The sequence below is a fragment of the Ahaetulla prasina genome, chromosome 2, assembly GCF_028640845.1.
Source record: "Ahaetulla prasina isolate Xishuangbanna chromosome 2, ASM2864084v1, whole genome shotgun sequence".
NCBI classification, from domain to species: Eukaryota; Metazoa; Chordata; class Lepidosauria; order Squamata; family Colubridae; genus Ahaetulla; species Ahaetulla prasina.
The window spans coordinates 243,194,973-243,214,053 of NC_080540.1; the positions used below are offsets into that span (position 1 = coordinate 243,194,973).

Below are 19,081 nucleotides of genomic sequence, written 5' to 3' on the forward strand. Positions count from 1 at the left end.
CCAGAAAGGTTGGGGAATGCTGCTCTATACCATCCCAAATAAAATTAACCACATAATTGTTTAATATAATAGAAGAACAAGGCACCCAGTTATTACGGCATTTTATTCTTGGATTATATTTTGGTATTGTGTGAATTCAGTCACTGTGGCTTATTTAATAAACTATGTTTAAAAAATCCATATAGTTAGACTATGTTTAAAAAATCCATATAGTTAGACCAATGAGAAACCAATGAGGTCCAAACTAAGTTCTTGAATATTATCTCAATGATCATGTCTTTACAATAATAAAAATATAATCCGCATCCCACCCAGTGCCCATCGAAAATTGTGTACCTTGCTACACAACTGGTGGGACCAAATGTGCAAAAATAATAATAATAATTGTTTGTGTGGCAATTAATTTAGGACTCTAAGGTACACTTGAGAAGTCTTGCAATGATACTAACTAGAACTGAAATCTCAAACATGAGCTCATGTATGACATACGATCTTTATTCAAGCATGCCTTGTAACACTACGAGGGACCGCTGCGCACTTCAGGCAGAATATAACAAAAAATCTTTGACTGGCCTTGGACATAAGCACCAAATTGTTGTACAGTAATTATCAGGAAAGACCATAACCAGTAAAAAAATAATCTGATACTATTCATTTGAAACACCATGCTTGAATAAATTAAATACTGCTGGCCAAAATAATCTCTTTCGTGCAGACTGTATCACAGATTCTGTACATGTTCAGACTGGAAGACTAGCTGGGGTGAACATTTTATGGATATGCAGTAAAAACTGGGAGCTCTCCTAGAGAAGCTGACACCATAAAAGCTTCTAACTTTTAAATGTCAGTTTGAAAAAGTTTTGGCAAACACTGCAAATGTTAGCTGAGCAGTCTCATCACTCAGCAAGGGGATTGTGTGGTATTTAATAAATCAAGCACTTACACATGCTTTCATTGCCCAAACAGAGCACTTACCTCTAGAACCTATAATCTGCAAAGCATAGATAAGGCTGCCCATAGTTACTTGTACACATTAATTCTCAGGGGAGGGAAAGAACAGGAGATCAGATAATGGGTTATATGCTTTTGGAGTGGGGATTTATTAAAGAAGAAATGCTGCAGACAAGAACCAACAGATGTTTTCAACACAGGTACATAATTAGGAGAGCTTTTAGGATAGAGATCCAAATAACTCTGAAAATGACAGTGTTAAAAAAATGGATTACAAAATATTTTGAGTTTTATCTGCCTATTTCAGAAAATAAAATTAGGGAAAGTCAGGTGCTTGGATTATGATCAGAAAGGCATAGGGCCAATTTCATGCTAAATCACAGAAACTCATAAAATGGAAATTTGGCCAATCATCTTTCTCAATCTCAGCTAATTCATAGGACTGTTGAGTAGTGAATATGTTGTCTTAAATGTCTGGGTGTAGGGCAGGCATGAATTTAACAAGTACAAATAAAAAGGGCCTGGAAATATGTAAGATCTTCTTTTGAGATTCTAAAGTAACAATAAAAATATGTTCAAATATTCCAATTAAGCTACTCGGGACTTTTTTTAAAGACTGAACTAAGTTGTTTTTAAAACACATTTCACAGTTAACATGTGACAAGTTAACATGTGCAAAAATAGGACTCAATTTTCTTTTATTGTTTCTCTCTCTTCCCAAGAAAGATAAGAAAGCACAAGCACAAGTTTTTGTGGAAGTTACACACTTTCACATTTAGTAATTCAAACTCAGCCATGAAAGCATTATAGAATCTACTAAACATTACAAAATCAGATTAGTTGTCCATTAAGTATACTTAAGATATAGTTACTTCAGTCTTATTTGGCTCAATCTCCTCAAACAGAAAGGTATGGGTTCAATTAAGTCATTATGAAGGCCAGAAAGACATTTCTTTGGGTCTCTCTCTCTCTCTCTTTTTTTTTTTGAAAAAGTGATAAATTTAGATTATAAAATTGCTTTTTTAAAATTAAGATTAAATTATGTTAATATTTGGGGGTAGTTCTTAGTGAGCTTTTAGATGATTAGGTCTGAATGATGTGTTTTTGCAATTTGATTATTGCTAAGGGATGAGAATGGGAAGAAGCAATTTTTAAATTGAAGTTTTGATGAAATGTTATCTAAATCAGGGGTCTCCAACCTTGGCAACTTTAAGACTTGTGGACTTCAACTCCCAGAATTCCTCAACCAGCTTTGCTGGCTGAGGAATTCCGGGAGTTGAAGTCCACAAATCTTAAAGTTGCCAAGGTTGGAGACCCCTGATCTAAATTGTTCATACTTCTTTTGGGGATGGAGGAAGTCATCTCATGTATCTTTTTTTCTTCTTTATTTCACTTTTCTTCTTCTACCTTTCACTTTTTTTTCTTTTCTGTTTATATTTTCTTTAATTTGTATTCACTGTTTTATTTTGTATTTATAAGCTTTAATAAAATTACTGTTAAAAAGCCAATATGAAGACCAGAATAAAAAGGAAGTCTTGAAATTTAACAGTGACAGAAATATGATGAATATATATATAAATAAATATCGATTTCCTTTGGACAAATTTAAGTATTCGGTTCTAGATGAACTGCTGTACCCTAATGAATTTGATGATGGCCTGGCTAGACTTATATTCATCATTTTTTAAAAACTCTGGAGACCTGGTGAACTATCAGATTTCCAATCATAGGGAGAAAAGGGTCTCAGGAAATTCAGATGAGTCATTTTGATGCTGATATCTAGGAAGATCGTAAAGCAGGTTATATGTAAAGAGATTAAATAAATTGGAAACAATTATGAGAAACCAGCAGGCATTTTTCAATCTTGCCAGACTTATCTTATACTTCTTTAGAGAATTGTGGAAATGCAAAAATATGTCTTGATTTAAGCAAAGCATTTGGCAAAGTAGTCCATTATGTTCTGGCGCTTAAGAAATTTAATTATGGGCTGGAGACGACTTCCGGTGTCCGGTGGCAACGGACGTCTGGAAGGCTTCTCCTGCCTCCAGTGTCCGAATCCGGCCGCCGAGGCCCTTAGGGGCCAGGTGTTCCGAAAAGGACACCTGCCGTACGGACGGCTCGCCAGGGGTCTCCCAGCCGATATACAGGACTGGGGGGACCGATGCTGGCGCGTCCTAGGCTCGGCGGGGTGCGGAGGCCACAGGCCGCGGCCATTACTTTGGTCGTCGCCTGGGCCGCTGTGCCCGGTGACACCGGGGCTTTGGATTTATAATTGCAGCAGCCTGGTGGTGAACAGGGAACGGAGAAGAATTGAGGAATGAAGAAGGGAAGGGAATATCGGCAAACGTGAGTGGAGTACTCCGGAGTGCGGGGGGGTTTTTTCTCCCCTGCGACTGGAAGGAGTACGAATCACTTTGGAGAGAGGAGAACTTAAAATAACAAGATTACCGGTTTTGTGGAGCTCTGGAGAGAAGAGGTGATGGAGAAATTTAGGAGGGAGGGTTTGAGGCCCCCCCTCCCTCTGGGGAACAATGGTGGCGTCCAGCTTCCGCCTTCACTATGAGAATTTTCATGACATCACTTCCCTTCGGCTTCCTGGTTGATTAACTGTACTCTGGACTCGTTGCTCCTGTGAGTGCCCCCTGGTGGATCCGGAGGAAATTATAAGGATACTGTGCTTGCCTGAGGATTTTGAAAATTTTTTTTTTTTTTTAAATGGCAAAAGGTCAGAGACCAACTGCTGGAGAAATGGAGAGAATTCTGGAAAAGTTATCTAATATGGACAAGAAACTGGATGAAATAAGAGCAGAAATTGTGACTATCCAAAAGGATTTAAAGGATACTCAACAAGTCTCAGCAGAAAATAAGCAGAAAGTGGAAGGTCTGGAGGGTGAGATGCGGGCAGTGCAGAAAAGAGGGGAGACGACAAGCAATGCTGTGCTTGGACTACAGATGGATAAAATGTCTTATTTCCTTAGGTTTCAAAATTTGGAAGAAGTGGACCAAGAAGACTTGAGAGACGTTGTGACTAAACTGTTGGGAGAATTTCTTGGGAGAGGTGTTGATTTTATGAATTGGGATGTGGATCGAGTTTATAGAGTTAATTCACAATATGCACGCACGCATGCAGTTCCTAGAGAGGTTCATGTCAAATTTGTGAAAAGAGAGACGAGAGATGAAATTTTAGAAAACATAGGAGTGGGGCACTGACTTATAGGGGCAGGGAGATAGCCATTCTGAGGCAGATTCCCAGACAGGTACGTGAAATGAGAAAGAAATATTACTTTTATCAAGCAAATTGTACCAGAAGGAGTGGGCTTCAGATGGCTGATGCCAGAGGGATTGATGATTTTCCGGGAGGGCATTACGAAAAAATTAGTACAATTGCGGAGGCTGCGGCCTACGTGGAGGAACACAAAGCCCTCCTGGATTTAGATGACCCAGGAATTGAAGAAGGGAGGTTATAGACCATGGGCGGAGGCGGCTGCCGCTGTTGCGGCCCTGGAGTTGGGTCAGGCTGAACCCAGAGTTCTGAGATCCAAAACTAGGAAGTGATAAAGATATTTGGTATTGTGTTGGTTTTCCTTATTCTCTTTCGTATGATATTCTGATTATTCTTGACCCTTCCTCATTGTGTATGTAAGATTGAAACTTAGCTACTTCGTTTCACCTGCTTGCCATATGGCTGTTGTATGTGTTTAAAATTTTGAGTAAAATTCTTATCATGTATAAGAAAAATGAAAATTTACCATACCTGATATGTATTTGCATAAATCTTTTTTGACCAATAAAAACTTTTTATAAAAAAAAAAAAAAAAAAAAAAAAAAAAAAAAAAAGAAATTTAATTATGGGCTGGATGAAATGACAACTTGGTAGGTGCTTTAAATAGAATTGTACAGCATTTCATTTTCAAAGAAATCAAAGTCACACATGGATATGAAACTGGCACATGCCTGCACCTCTAACTAAATACATTTTTCCTAAATCATGTAGAAGCTGAGGATAGTCTGTTTACAGATACCTTGCAAATTATATTAAACAAGTGTTTATCAATGATTTCTCATCAAACAGAAAAGGGGTAACAGTGGGAGTATAATATTCTGCCTTTTTAAAATTCCCTAGAACTGTGATGATGAACCTATGGCACGTGTGCCACAGGTGCACATGTAGCCATATCAGTGGCCATGTGAGTTCAGCTCCAGCACGCATGCATGCACCGACCAGCTGATTTTTGGGCCTCCTAGGCCAATCAGAAGAAGGGAGGGAAGCAGGCTATTTCCTGCCTCCGTAGGGCCTCAGGTGGGTGGCGGGGAAGGGCCATTTTTTGCTGTCTCCAGCTCCAGAGCCTCTCTAGAAGTCTGGGGAGGGTGAAAACGGTCTTTTCCACTTCCCCGGAGGCCCTCTGGAGACCAGAAATGGCCCATTTGCCAACTTGGTGGGACCGGAAGGCGTGTTTTTTGCTGTCCCCAACCTCCAGAGCTTCCCTAGGAGTCTGGGGAGGGTGAAAATGGCCTTCCCCATCCCCCCCAGAAGCCAAAAATGTGCCATTTCTGGCCTCCGGAAGGCCTCTGGGGGGTGGGAAATGCCGTTTTTGCCCTCCCCAGACTCCTAGAAAGGCTCTGAAGCCAGGTGAGAGAGAAAAACGGGCCTATCGGGCCATTGCGTGCCAGGAGTGGGGGGAGTGATCGGGGTCGTGTGTGCGGGGGGGGCACATAGAATTATGGGTGTTGCAATGCGCACGCGCGACCCCCCCCGCCACGCCTCCTGCCACACGATGGCAAAAAGGTTAGCCATCACTGTCCTAGAATATTTTGTTTTCCTAGGAGAGGGCGGGTGCTAACTTCCTACACATCCATAGGCTCTTTGCTTCACCAGCAGTCACAGTAAAAGAACTCTCTACAAAGGACCCAAGAAGGCTCCTTAAGCAGCAACATTTAGCTTTCTGAAGGACATTGTTGCCTCGTGGCTTTGAACAGGAGTTCTTCACAGGATAATCCATCAGATGTTCTGAACATCTGTCCTTAATATTTACTCCGATAAAAGCTACTTTGTTCATAATGTCACTGATGGTGCTATACCAACAACTAGAGTATCAATTTATTGTAGAACTTTCTGTTGTACAGATAGTCCTCGAGTTACAACCACAATTGAGCCCAAAAGTTATGTCGCTAAGGGGAACATTTGTGGACTTTGGCCCCATTTTATGACCTTTCTTGCCACTGTTGTTAAGTGAACCACTGTAGTTAAGTTAGCAACAAGGTTGTTATGTGAATCTGGCTTCCCCATTGATTTTGCTTGTCAGAAGGTAACAAAAGCTCATCACCTGAACCCAGGATATTAGTTGTCAGAAGGTCGGAAAAGGGGATCACATGACCCCAAGACACTGTAACCATCATAAATATGAACCAGTTGCCAAGCGTCTGAATTTTGATCATGTGACTATGGGGATGCTGCAACGGTCATAAGTCACTTTTTTCAAAGTGTAACTTTGTATGGTCACTAAACAAACTTGTAACTCGAGAACTACCCGTATTTGCAACAAAGAAGAAAGCATTTGATCCATAAGCCTTCATTCTCTACTGATAAATAGTCAGTACTATTTTTCAGAATATTAGTCTTATATCCTAATTTGATTTCTATATCCTGAGTGTTAAATTCTATTCTATTGTTTTCAGGATGTTTCTCTAATATATCAAGATTATTTTTATTTTATTTCTGGCAGAGTGTTAAATGTCTCACCCAATCATTATCATCTTCAGATTTCCTAAGCATTGCCTCCACCTCATATATAACTAATTGATAAAAATGTTGATGAGTAGAACTCCAGATCTGAACCTGAACCTTGTTATTTTCCCTAAAGGAGAAACATGTTTCTAAAGACAAACTCAGAGCCTCAGCTCCCTGCCCCGCCCCAGCAGATATTTTGGTGCCAACCTATCTACAAGACAAAGGCTGGGCCAGCTTATCTACAAAACAAAAGACATGGCCTGCAGTACATGATAGGATTAGCCCTCATTCAAGATCCAAACCAGGACAAAGCCATTAAGTCCAAAGCCCTTTCATTACATCATCACCCAGCAAAATTCAACCAGGCCTGGGACTCAAGACAACCCTACAAAGTTACCCCTGCAGAGTACATTTTTTACACAGGAACAGGAAGCTCCAATGCGGGGGCCAAGAGAGGGTATAAATCTCTCTCCCTATTTCACCCATGTGCTCTTTTCACCCAGGACCTCAAACTATGTGGTCCTGCCCACTATTAAACCATCTTTCCAAGCAGTCGCCATGTTTTTAGTGTCTTTCTTCCCACTTGGAACTGAACCCAGACGGATATTTCTTCCAACAGATACACATTTTGAAAGGCATGACTGCCTTAAAACTCTCAGGAGGGGCACTAGACAAAAAAGTTTAATTCGCTACTAAAAAGTTTCAAGCACTGGCTCAAACTTTTAAAACCCAATGGCCCCATGACAACATTTCTCTAATACAACAGTATCTAAAATATCAATGGATATCTGGGAATATGTTTTATTATCTCATTTCATATATACCTAAATCACCATACACACATATTAAAATGGATGCATTAGAATGTTAACTTATGTCACATATTCACTGCCTACTTTCTTTCTGAAAATTTTACAGATTTGGTTTGCTACAGAAACTGAATCTGGGGGGGGAGCATGAGAGAAAATAAATTTATCCTCCAAGAAAAAATATTTTTAAATGGTAGACATATAATGCTTTAGTATATTTAGAATCCATGTGTGACCTTCAGTTATTCGGCAAACAAATGACTTGCTGTTTTTGAATCCTGTTTTAAACAAGTAAGTTATTGTTCTGCTGTAAAATAGCTGCAGAGAATTAAATATTTTGCCCCTACTTGTGTCTTAAAGTACTATTGCAATTACTCTATTGTGAAGATACATACCATAACATTCAGTACAAGTATTAAGTGGTAATTCTGAGCGAGGTATCCCTCCAGAAAAATAACATTAGTTCATGGAAGCCAGTGGTCAACAACAGAGCTATAAATATCAGTGTACCAAAGAGGCTACTCAGTTTAGTGGAGACAGAATTTTTGTAGGACAAGAGCTTGTTTCATTAGATGCACAGAGATAGGATAGAAAAAGTAGTAAATAAACATGGCTACATTGAATCAAATCAGCAGAGAAAGAGTCCAAAAATGACCTATTTGATAAAACATTAATTGTAAATGCATACAGAACTTGTACAAAAAAAAACCACCAGCCAATGTGCTCAAAATTAATAAGGAGCAAAGCCATCTCATATCAATTCCCTTTTAATATGTAACTGTTCTGTTTTACATATCACTACTGTTCCCACATTCGAAACATGGAGCATCTATGAAGCAACTCTCTTCTGAAACTTCTGTAGTTAAGTCAGTGATGGCTAACCTTTCCGGACCAAGTGCCAAAAACATGTGCGCATGGGCGCAAACCTTCAAATCGCAATGTGCACGCCCACTTTTACCCGCCCCCACATATGTGCATGCATTCCCACACATGCCCCCCTGCATGCATGCGCCCACCACCCCCATGCATGCACGGCAGAGACCTGAAGACCAGCTGGACAGCGGGAGGCACACACACATGCAACGGAGCTGAACTGGGACGACAGCTCGTGTGCCATTAGAGAGGGCGCTGAATGCCACCTCTGGCATGCATGCCATAGGTTCGCCATCACAGAGTTAAATTATGGTCTTCTCTTCCTGATATTCCATAGTACAGGTTATTAGGGCTATGTACCTGAAGACAAAGAGGTGTTTTGGATGTAGAAGCAAGCATATTAGCTGATATTGTTTTGACAAACAGTGGAAAAAGACTCAAAGACCATCCCATAGTTATCCTGCAGAAGAAAATTGGATTCTGGATCTCATAAACTGTGGCTTATCTCAACAATGGATGGAAACTGATCAAGAAGAGGTTTAACCTAGAAATGAGAAATTTTCTGACGGTGAGAACAATCACCCAACGGAACAGCTTGCCTTCGGAGGTTGTGGGTGCTTCATCACTGGAAGCTTTCAAGAAGAGACTGGTTGGAATAGATGACCTACAAGGTCCCTTCCAACTCTGTTATTCTAAACAAAGGAATGAGTTGAAACCCTGAAAAAAATTGGCCAGGTCTTGAACTGCAAGCTAAATACCCTCCTCTCCAATGCCAGTAAATTAGGGTTCTAAGTTTGCTTATGTCTCCCATCTATAGGAAAAAAAGGGGACTGTCTGAGCACAAACACATTAATTCACTATATGAAGAGCTTATGGACCTACAAATTGCCAGGGTGTGAAAAGTGTTCTATTGCCAGTGTTCTATTCCTGAGATGAAGAAAAATGAAACAAAAATTAGTGGAGTATTACTGTCTTTTGAATCTAAAAAGCGTCAAGTCAAAAACATTATTCCATCATACAGAAGCCTTACAGTGCACATATAGATGGTCCTCATTTTATGGCCACAATTGAGCCCAAAATTCCTGCTGCTAAGCGAGACAAGTTAAGTGAATTTTGCCCCACTTTTCTTGCCACAGTTGTTAAGTGAATTACTGTAGTTGTTAAGTTAGTATAGATGGTTGTTAAGTGAATCTGGCTTTACCATTGACTTTGCTTGTCAGACGGTTGTAAAAGGGGATCACATGACCCTGGGACATTGCAACCATCATAAATATGAACCAGCATCTGAATTTTGGTCACATGACCATGGGGATGCTGCAACGGTCATAAGTGTGGAAAATGGCCATAAGTCATCTTTTTCAGTGTCGTTGAACCTTCACTAAATTAACTGTTGAAAGTTGAAAAGGATTATCTATACTCCTAGCAGGTAGGGATGCAGAGGGATGCCTTGAACGACAGTCCAGCTCACGGGTGTCAAATTCGCCACGTTGTTGCCGTCAAGTGACGTTTCGTGACTGTTTTCCCCTTCATGGAGCTGGGGTGGGCGTGGCCTGCACATGACGCATCCAGCCCGTGGGCAGCCAGTTTGACACCCCTAGTCTAGCTTATTAACAAGTTGAAGCGGAATCATATGACAGCCTGGAAAAATTAATTTAAGGTCCCAGAAGGTTACTACAATATTACTACAAAAAGCAATAAGAAACCCTACACACTTTCTAACAAAAGTGCTATATTTCACTCGGTGCACCATTCAGTGCAACCATCCTTTCAAGAGATTATTTACTAGATTCTGAGCTCTGACCAGTGGAAAAGAAACAGGCCTCTGGAGAAATTATCTACAATATAACTAATGTTGAAAGACAACTTGGTGTAACGGTTAAAGGGGCCAGGCTAGAAACCAAGGCCATGAGTTCTACTCTTACCTTAGAAACAAAGCCAGCTTGGGTCCCAATAATCTTGGTCAGTCATCCCTTCTCAGATAATGGTAATCCACTATTGAAAATGCCCCATAACTGCATGGACCTATCAAGGCAGCTGCCAGGAGTTAAAACCGATTTGAAGGCATTCTTACATATAAAGGTAAAGGTTCCCCTCGCACATACGTGCTAGTGGTTGCCGACTCTAGGGGGCAGTGCTCATCTCTGTTTCAAAGCCGAAGAGCCAGCGCTGTCGGAAGACCTCTCCGTGGTCATGTGGCCGGCATGACTCAACACCAAAGGCGCACGGAACGCTGTTACCTTCCCACCAAAGGTGGTCCCTATTTTTTCTACTTGCATTTTTATGTGCTTTCAAAACTGCTAGGTTGGCTGGGACAAGTAACGGGAGGTCACCCCATTACACGGCAGCACTAGGGATTTGAACCCCTGAGCTGCAGACTTTTCGATCGACAAGCTCAACGTCCTAGGCCCTGAGCCACCGCGTCCCCATATTCTTACATACACACACGCAAAAGAGTTGATGTTATTATGCTATGGGCTGTTCACTTAGTAAGACTAGGTTGTGGTGCAAGGACATGTCTGACATACAATGTAGGAGATAAACTGATAATACTCTGTATCAAAAAGCAACAGGCAAACACCATACTTCTCCTTAAGAGAAGGCCAAAGATGTAGGAAGTTCTGCTTATAGGGGGCAGAACTTAGTAGCCTTCTATACTGACTGTTGTCTTTCAAGAAAAGTATTAACTCTTATGTTTCCTTCATTGGTTAGTGGGAAGATGAAGAGTTGTAGGCAGATCAGTGGTGGGTTGCTCCCCGTTCTGTCCAGTTCTTGAGAACCGGTAGTAAAAGCAGCAGGAGGCTTCACACACACACACACCCGGACATCATAAGGGACGATCTGCGCCTGCGCTCCCGTTGCGAACCAGTAGTAAAGGTAAGTAGAACCTACTCCTGAGGCAGATGAAACCATAAACTTTAACAAACTAAGTGACAGCTGTTTTAAGCTATATAGATGAAGAAAGCTATCCAATCACATGCAAGTAATGCGATTATGGTATAGTTCTCTTTCAAAATGCATTTTACAACTTTCTGTTTTCGTGATCACAGTTTCTGTACTGAACTGAATTTTTACGCTCCACTGTAGCCATTTAACATGCAAGTTAAATAACCTGTTAAGCTATAAAACTAGTTTTGTAACATTTTCCCTCAATTTTCATCTTTGACCCCGGACAGGAGAAGGCATTTGCAGACTGGAAATTCAGAACTGTTCTCTTTTAATATTAACAACATTATAAGCCCAATTTTCAAGATAAACAATCTTAAATAACAACAAAGTCTTTTGATATTTAAAGTCCTGAATAATAATAATACAGGTAATCCTTGATTTACAACAGTTCATTTAGTGACCATTCAAACTTATTGAAAAAGTGACTTATAAACTTTTTTCACACTTATGACCATTGCAGCCTCCCCATGGTCATGTGATTTATATTTGGATGCTTGACTAACTGGTTCATAGTGGTCACAGTGCCCCAGGATCATATGATCCCCTTTTGTAGCTTTCTGACGAGCGAAGTCAATGTGGAAGCCAGATTCACTTAACAACCGTGTTACTAATTTAACAACTGCAGTGATTCACTTAACAAATGTGGCAAGAAAAATTGTAAAATGGGATGAAACTCACTTAACAAATTTCTCACTTAGCAACATAATTTTTTGGGCTCAATTGGGGTCCTAAGTCAAGGACTGCCTGTACATAAATTTATCAGCATTTTTTTTTTGTTTTAACGAAAACTGAAATCTGCAAGACCCCACTTCTTCCTCAATCAGAGTATTATATTTATACTTTGACTTATAAACACAAACGGATCACATTCAGCCTTTCAAACTCCTTCCACTCCTGCGATTATAAGACAATGCATCAACAAATGCTGTTTCATCTTGTTGGAAGCACAGTAGATTATCAAGAATTTACACAGCAGCAACTGCCTTAAAAAAGATAATTACCCAGCCAGGCCTTGAAGACAAAAGGAGTCTCCTTCTAGATGCACCCTAGTTACAGCTCATTTGAACATACCAGCCATCTGTAAATGACACCAAATTTCCCAGCCAAAATCCCAGACAAGTCTTTAGCTAACTCTTGGCAAAAACTAAGCAAGTTGTACCTGTATAAATACTTAGATGGGAGACCACTGGAAAATCCAAGAGTGATAGTTTTGAAAACTGAGGAGGAAAAAACCCCCAGAAGATGCCAATGAAAAACATGGGCACCAGGAATAAGGCTCAGTTTGAAGGCTTTATATTGCCACTAGGAGAAAGACTAGTTGCAGTTGCCTTCTACTGCTAAATCATCCTACAACTTTACAAACAAAAGCAACACGTCCATTCATTTCTCACAGAGCCTATCAGAACCAAAAGCCATCTGAGGAAGAGAAGCAGCAGACAATGAAATGTTATTATCTTTCTTGCTGCAGGTGTTTTGTTTGGCTCAGCATCTGTGTCTCTTTACAATCAACTACTGTGTGATGAAAAAGGAGCACTGTCTGCTCCTGGGGATGACAGTATCCCCAAAGTCTTCCTGTTTCCATCATACCTTTCTAGTAAAGAACCATGACGTATTAAGGATGAGTTCCCTTTTTATTCTTCCTGTTTGGTTGTCCCTTCAATGCCCCTTATCTACAGGTAGTCCTCGATTTACCGTTTGTTTAGTGACCATTCAAAAGTTATAACAGCACTGAAAAAGTGACTTATGGCCATTTTTCAGACTTATGACCGCTGCAGCATCCCCATGGTCACAGGATCAAAATTCAGATGGTTCATATTTATGATGGTTGCAGTGTCCCTGGGGTCATGTGAACAGCTTTTGCGACCTTCTGACAAACAAAGTCAATGGGAAACCAGATTCACTTAACACTTAACAAATATTACTAATTCCAATGATTCACTTAACAACTGTAGCTAGAAATATCGTAAAATGGGGCAAAACTCACTTAACAAATGTGTCAGTTAACAACATAAATTTTGGGCTCAACTGTGGCCATAAATTGAGGACTACCTGTATTATATTCTTTAGATTACAAACCCTATAGGCAGTGACCATCTGGTTTTATTCTTCTTAAGCTGTGCTTAAGCTAAAGAGCAAGGTATATGGTGCTAGATATAGTTTAGCATGTACCTAACTTTCCATATCCATCTATTCTGGATTATTTCACAAATTGTCCAGATATACAAATCTGGTGAAGCATCAGATAGAATTTAGAAGTTTTTAAAGGTTTTGTTACACAGCATGAATATACCTTTGCAATAATCCTGAAAACTGACTGACAGTAGATCAAACAAGAAAGTACTTTGCTTTATTGTCACATGATTAGTTGAAACAAATTCAGAATAAGTACTATATCATGGAAAGAAAGAAAAAACTAAAAATGATCAGGCTGCCAAAAATAATTACTGAGAATACTTATACAGAAGTGAAACATTATTTCTTTCTTAATGACCTCTCAACTTCATATTTCATTTCCAATAATAAATCCTTTTATTAAAGAAGCAGGCCATAATTACTTGAAATGTTATTACAGATCTTATTTAAAATTCTAATATAAATAAATGAAGATATCATATTACTGATCTAGTTTCCTAATGATTGGGAATGCAGTTTAACAACAAATCAAGAAGGAAATAATGAAAAGGGGGAAAGAGCAAAACTCACATCTTTAAAAATGATGTAAAGAATACAGTAATGTGGTAATCTCTATCACAGCCAGACTTTCATGTTCAAAACAGAGATTAATTGACTGATCTCCACAATCCATTTTCCATTATAGAATTCCTAGATCTAACAGGGCATTTATTTTTAAACATGTTAAGTAGCTGTAACACATACACTGTGTTCACATCCCTGTTATCAAATAATTTAGCTATAAAACTAGCAGCTAAAAGGCATAACAATTTGCAAGCACACATACACACACACAATTTTGAGTCTACTTCCTGTTTTTCTATTGATTGTTTAGTCCACTTTTCTCTCTCTACTGAGGTCAGAGCTATTCTTTTCTTGTTACCAGGTAAAAATATCACAACAAAATGCCGAAAATTCTCTTTTTCTGCCTTTTTGTTATCACAAGACACCGTCTTTGCTTACGTATGTCCTAATGAAGCAGTCTATAAGCTACTTTTTCAGAGTTTCATATCAAGCCACAGGTTCGTTGGTAAATTTCATTGCACTTTAGGGCTAAAGGGTTTCAGACTGAAAATGAAAATCTGGAAATCCCAGGAATTTTTTGTTAGTTGCAGCAGTACATGTGGAAAATATAATATAGAGATCAAAATTGTTCTTTAAGATCCACACAGTAATTTTGATTTCATACCTCACAAGAGAAAATAGTTGGGGGGAGGGGCATTCGAGTTATTCTGATCCTTATACTGCTTGTAGTCCTTGTAAAGCACAACTACACAAAGTAGAATTTACTTCTGAATAAAACTGAAAGATTTGTAATGATACTTTTAAAACATTAAATGTTTTTGCATGTATCTATGGGTATATGTGTATTTGTATATGCAAATGCATACCACTTTGAAACTGAGAAATTAATATGCTTAAACAGGTGTGCATATTATATAAACCCAATCTTGTAAAGATTTATTTAAATGTTTTTAAAGAGTAAAATATTTCTATTAAACTGACTATTAATGGATCAAATGGAAGTATTTCACAACTTGAGATTTATAACACTTCAACTTTGCATGTTCTAGCAAAGAGGAAGTGGCATGTAAGTTTTTTAAAAAGGCAGACAGACTAAACGGGGAAAAAAAGTAGAAGAAAAACTGCAAGTTCTGAAAAATATCAACCCTATTAATAATGTTCAAACCTAGTAAATTATGGAAATTAAATTGAAGCTAGCAAAAATATCTTAGTTTACAATTACAAAAATGTAAACAAAACATAAAAGTTTGTAGAGGCATTTATAAAGAAATGGCCATTAACTTATCAATCGCTATTACATAGATGAGAACTATATTAGTAAATCAAATCTATGATGAAATTCTAGTTTGGTTATTAATATATAGTACCATTATGGCACTTTGCAGAGGAACAATGGTGCGAAGTCAAGTTAAAATAAAAAATCTGCTAGAAGAGAGAGAGGAAGTAAAAACAGAAATGACTTTTATTGTAGCTGGCATAAGTAAAGACTTTATGGTGGTAATTCTAGATGTAGAAAGCTCAGTTAGAGATTAAATATTATTGAGATGAATAGTTTCAATGGAACAGATCAGAATAAAGGTGAAAGAGCTCAAAAGTGAAAACGTAAGGGTAGTACATTATGTCCTTTGAGTTGAAATTAAACCAAGATTAAGGTTAATGTTTGCATTTCTAATATACTATCTGAGCAACCCAGAGAACCACGCTAAGAAAGCTACCAAGTTGGGAATAAATGTTCTACCCATGTAGGATCTTGTGCTGGGAACATGGTATCCCTGAAAAATACCATGAGTTACTTTTACACTGCCAACAATAGACATATCAAGGAATTTTATGCCTAACATAGGGTCAAAAGGTAAAACGAGGACACAATAAGAAATGACTCAACAACAGAAGAAGCCGAAGATGTCCCTACCTCCATTTACCAACAAATGTATAATGCATTATTAACATTTAAAGGCAACTTTGTTGGATCGCAATTAACAGAGAAGGCTTTTATATCTCCAATGTTCTTCCTTGGGACTTAGTCCATATTAAAAATTTATCTAGCATTCTCTAGCATTCTATCTCTCCTGGAAAAATATTAAGTTGAAGAATCATCATTTATTCTTATTACAGGAGGATTAGGTCCTGTTACCATGTAAAAACAGTAAAGTCACAAGCTCAACTCATGGTGATTTCACATAAATATTCATGTTTTGGGGTGAAAGGAGCAGTATGAAAATGCCACTGCCTTCTTTCATTATGTTTTATTCCAACATAAAACTAGAGTAATGCACCCAAAACCCTGGTTCCATATCAAAGAATCATTTTTTGCCTGACTGTACACAGTATGCATAGCTCATATCTAAATGCAATATATTTCTCATCCAATTTCTAAGCAAACACTGGGAATAAAATATCCCAATCAATATAATGGACAGAAAAATAAGCATGCACCATGCTGTGATATAGTCAACATTTCTTCCTAACTAAGTAGTTTAAATAGTTAAATCCTAATTATTTAATCAATATATAATCAGTACTCAATGAATCCTGAAATCAATCATCCACATTTTTCTATAAATAAAAAATCTCTTCATTAAAATATGCATTCACCATTTAGAAATAATCTGAGTTTAAAATACCACAGCTGCTATTCATTTTAACTAGAGCAATGAGTGCATCTTATTTAACTAACTTTAATACAAATAAATTTATTTATTTATTTACTGGATTTATAATCCACTTTACTTCAGAAACTCAAGGCAGTTCTTCCAATGTTTCCATACAACCACCCTGCAGAAGGTAAGTTGAACTGAGAAAGAGAAACTAGCCCAAAGTCACTCAGCATGCTTCCATGGCCAAGAGCGGACTTGCAGCAGAGTCTCTCTATCATATCATAAATATGCTTATTTTTAAATGAGAACACTAATTTCAAACCATATGAATCTCAAAACCTTCTAGCAAACGGGCCACTATCAAATTAAAATCGACTATATCACAATGAAATCAACAGTATTAGGCAAAACCTATCATAGAAAGGCAGTATACGGTAAAACTAAAGTTTATTAGTTTTAATAAATTTTAACACTGATAAAGGTACTTAAGGATTATTACAAATATGAATGGCTGAAGAGGATTAAATCTGATCAGAAAACAATTTTTAAAAATCATATTTGAACATAAAAAAACATATTGCACATTATGGTCTAATTCAGTACTGAAGTTCATGCAGAGGTTTATAAAAAAAAATTCTTAGGAAATTTAAAGTATTATGCCCAAAACAACATTTCTCTGTTCTTCTGATAAGACTCTGAAAGAGGGCAAAAATATTATTCCATACATGCATAGAAGCCTTGGTTGCTATCTGCTGCTAGCAGTGCGGCATTACAGAGCAGGTACCGCACCCTCTCTTATAACAGGGGGGTGGGGGGAAGTAAAGCTACCATTGGTCCTTAAAGCCAAAAAATACTACTGTAGTGCTGAACAACCTGTTAAAGCACCATCTAGCTAGCTTTTCCTCTCTGCTATTACACTCGGGCAGAAGAAGCAATTTTTGAAATATCCTCCTAAGAGTATCCAGAAGGGTGGATGTACCTTCCCACCCAATATAAACATCACAGTATCCAAAGATTCTCACTTTCTTCCAGTTTACCAGACTGAAATTCCTATTAAGGGCATCTATGCCTTTACACAGTACCCATATATAAATCCATTAAAAAATGCCAAAATATGAATTCCGTTCCTATACTGATGATAAATAACACTATGTAGGAGAGCAAGGAGAAAAGCTCTCCTACAGGCCTTGAACTCATCATTAGGAAACAACACAGGCCACTGTTCATCCTTAGTTTACATTAAGGTTTACATCAAAGGTTTACATTTTTTTAACCACCTATTCATGAGGCTTTTGCTTTCTGCAAAAATGGCAGAGAGGGAAATATTTCCTCTTCTTTGCCATTGGAGACACACACACCCCTCGCTTCCATCCTTATGGCTGGCTAGTTGAGGAGCAGTGCATCCCCCACCCCCATCAACCAAACCCTTTTTTTTAATTATTATCATTTCTAGTGTTTTCCCTGCGGTGGTTCGATGCTTTTTCGCGACTTCACTCCAGGCTACCGTATTTCTCATTCAGAGCCGCTCCTTTTCCTTTGAAAAGGAGAATAGCGCCACGGGCCAAAAAAAAATAAAAATCAAACCCACCCACCCCCCGCATATATTAAATCAATTGAAACACATGGGAAAACATAAATCGGCCCCAGCTTGGATCCTAGAGGCGTAAGTTACACACACACACTGGTGGAGTTTACATACAGACATGCAGGAAGGCCTCCGCACTTTATCATGCGGCGATCAGCCAGGGTTGGTTTCTTCCTCCTCCTCCTCCGAACAGCACTTTCTGTTTTCACGTGCCGAGCCTCAAAGCCACGCCGCCGCCACCCCCTTTCGTTTACCACCCGGCGCTGTCCCTAATCGCCTTTAGCTGGAAGGACCGCAAGTGCGGCCGTCCACCAGTGGCTTCTTACGGCTGCCTACTGAGGCGGGGAGGATCGAGCACGGGATGTCGGGGAGAGAAGAACACGCTTACCTGGCCTCACCGTACCCCCACACACACACACCACCACGGAGCATCGAAGCCCGAGCCGCAGAAAAGCTGAGCTTCCAGCCAGACTCTCCGCCTGCCACTCACCTCCTCTTGTCCCTCTTTTGTCTCGCTTCCTCTTTTCGCTGCTGCTTTCGGGACCGGCGGCGTCGCCTCGCAGTTTCTCTGCCTTCTGCAGCTCGGAAGAGCGAGTCCTCCTCCTGCTCGGTGGATGGCGAGGAGGCGGCTGCTACGAGCAGTCCCTACGCGGGCTTGGAAGGCAGGCGCGGGGGGTAAGGGGAGGCGGCTCCACCGCCGTACCGCCCTCCGCTTCTTCCTGTCGCTTCGGCGGTGCAGCGCCGTTTCCCGCTCCGCTGCTCTTCACCGGTTCGGCTCGGGCTGCTCGAGAGAAACCGGCGAATACCGGACAAAGAACGGTGAACGGATAGAAGCAGTAGCGCTGGCTGGCTGTCCTTGGAGCGCTCAGGCCGGGCAGGAGGACGGAGGAACCTC

General features: G+C 39.5%; 1 protein-coding gene across 1 annotated transcript in view; it reads right to left on the reverse strand.

Moving 5' to 3' along the window:
• CDC42SE2 (CDC42 small effector 2) overlaps positions 1-18,829 on the reverse strand; it is a 69,330-nt gene extending 50,501 nt beyond the window's left edge. Inside the window, exon 1 of the mRNA XM_058170514.1 lies at positions 18,677-18,829. The gene's annotated coding sequence lies outside the window, so the exon portion shown is untranslated. The remainder of the gene's footprint in view (positions 1-18,676) is intronic.
• Positions 18,830-19,081: the final 252 nt, after the last annotated feature.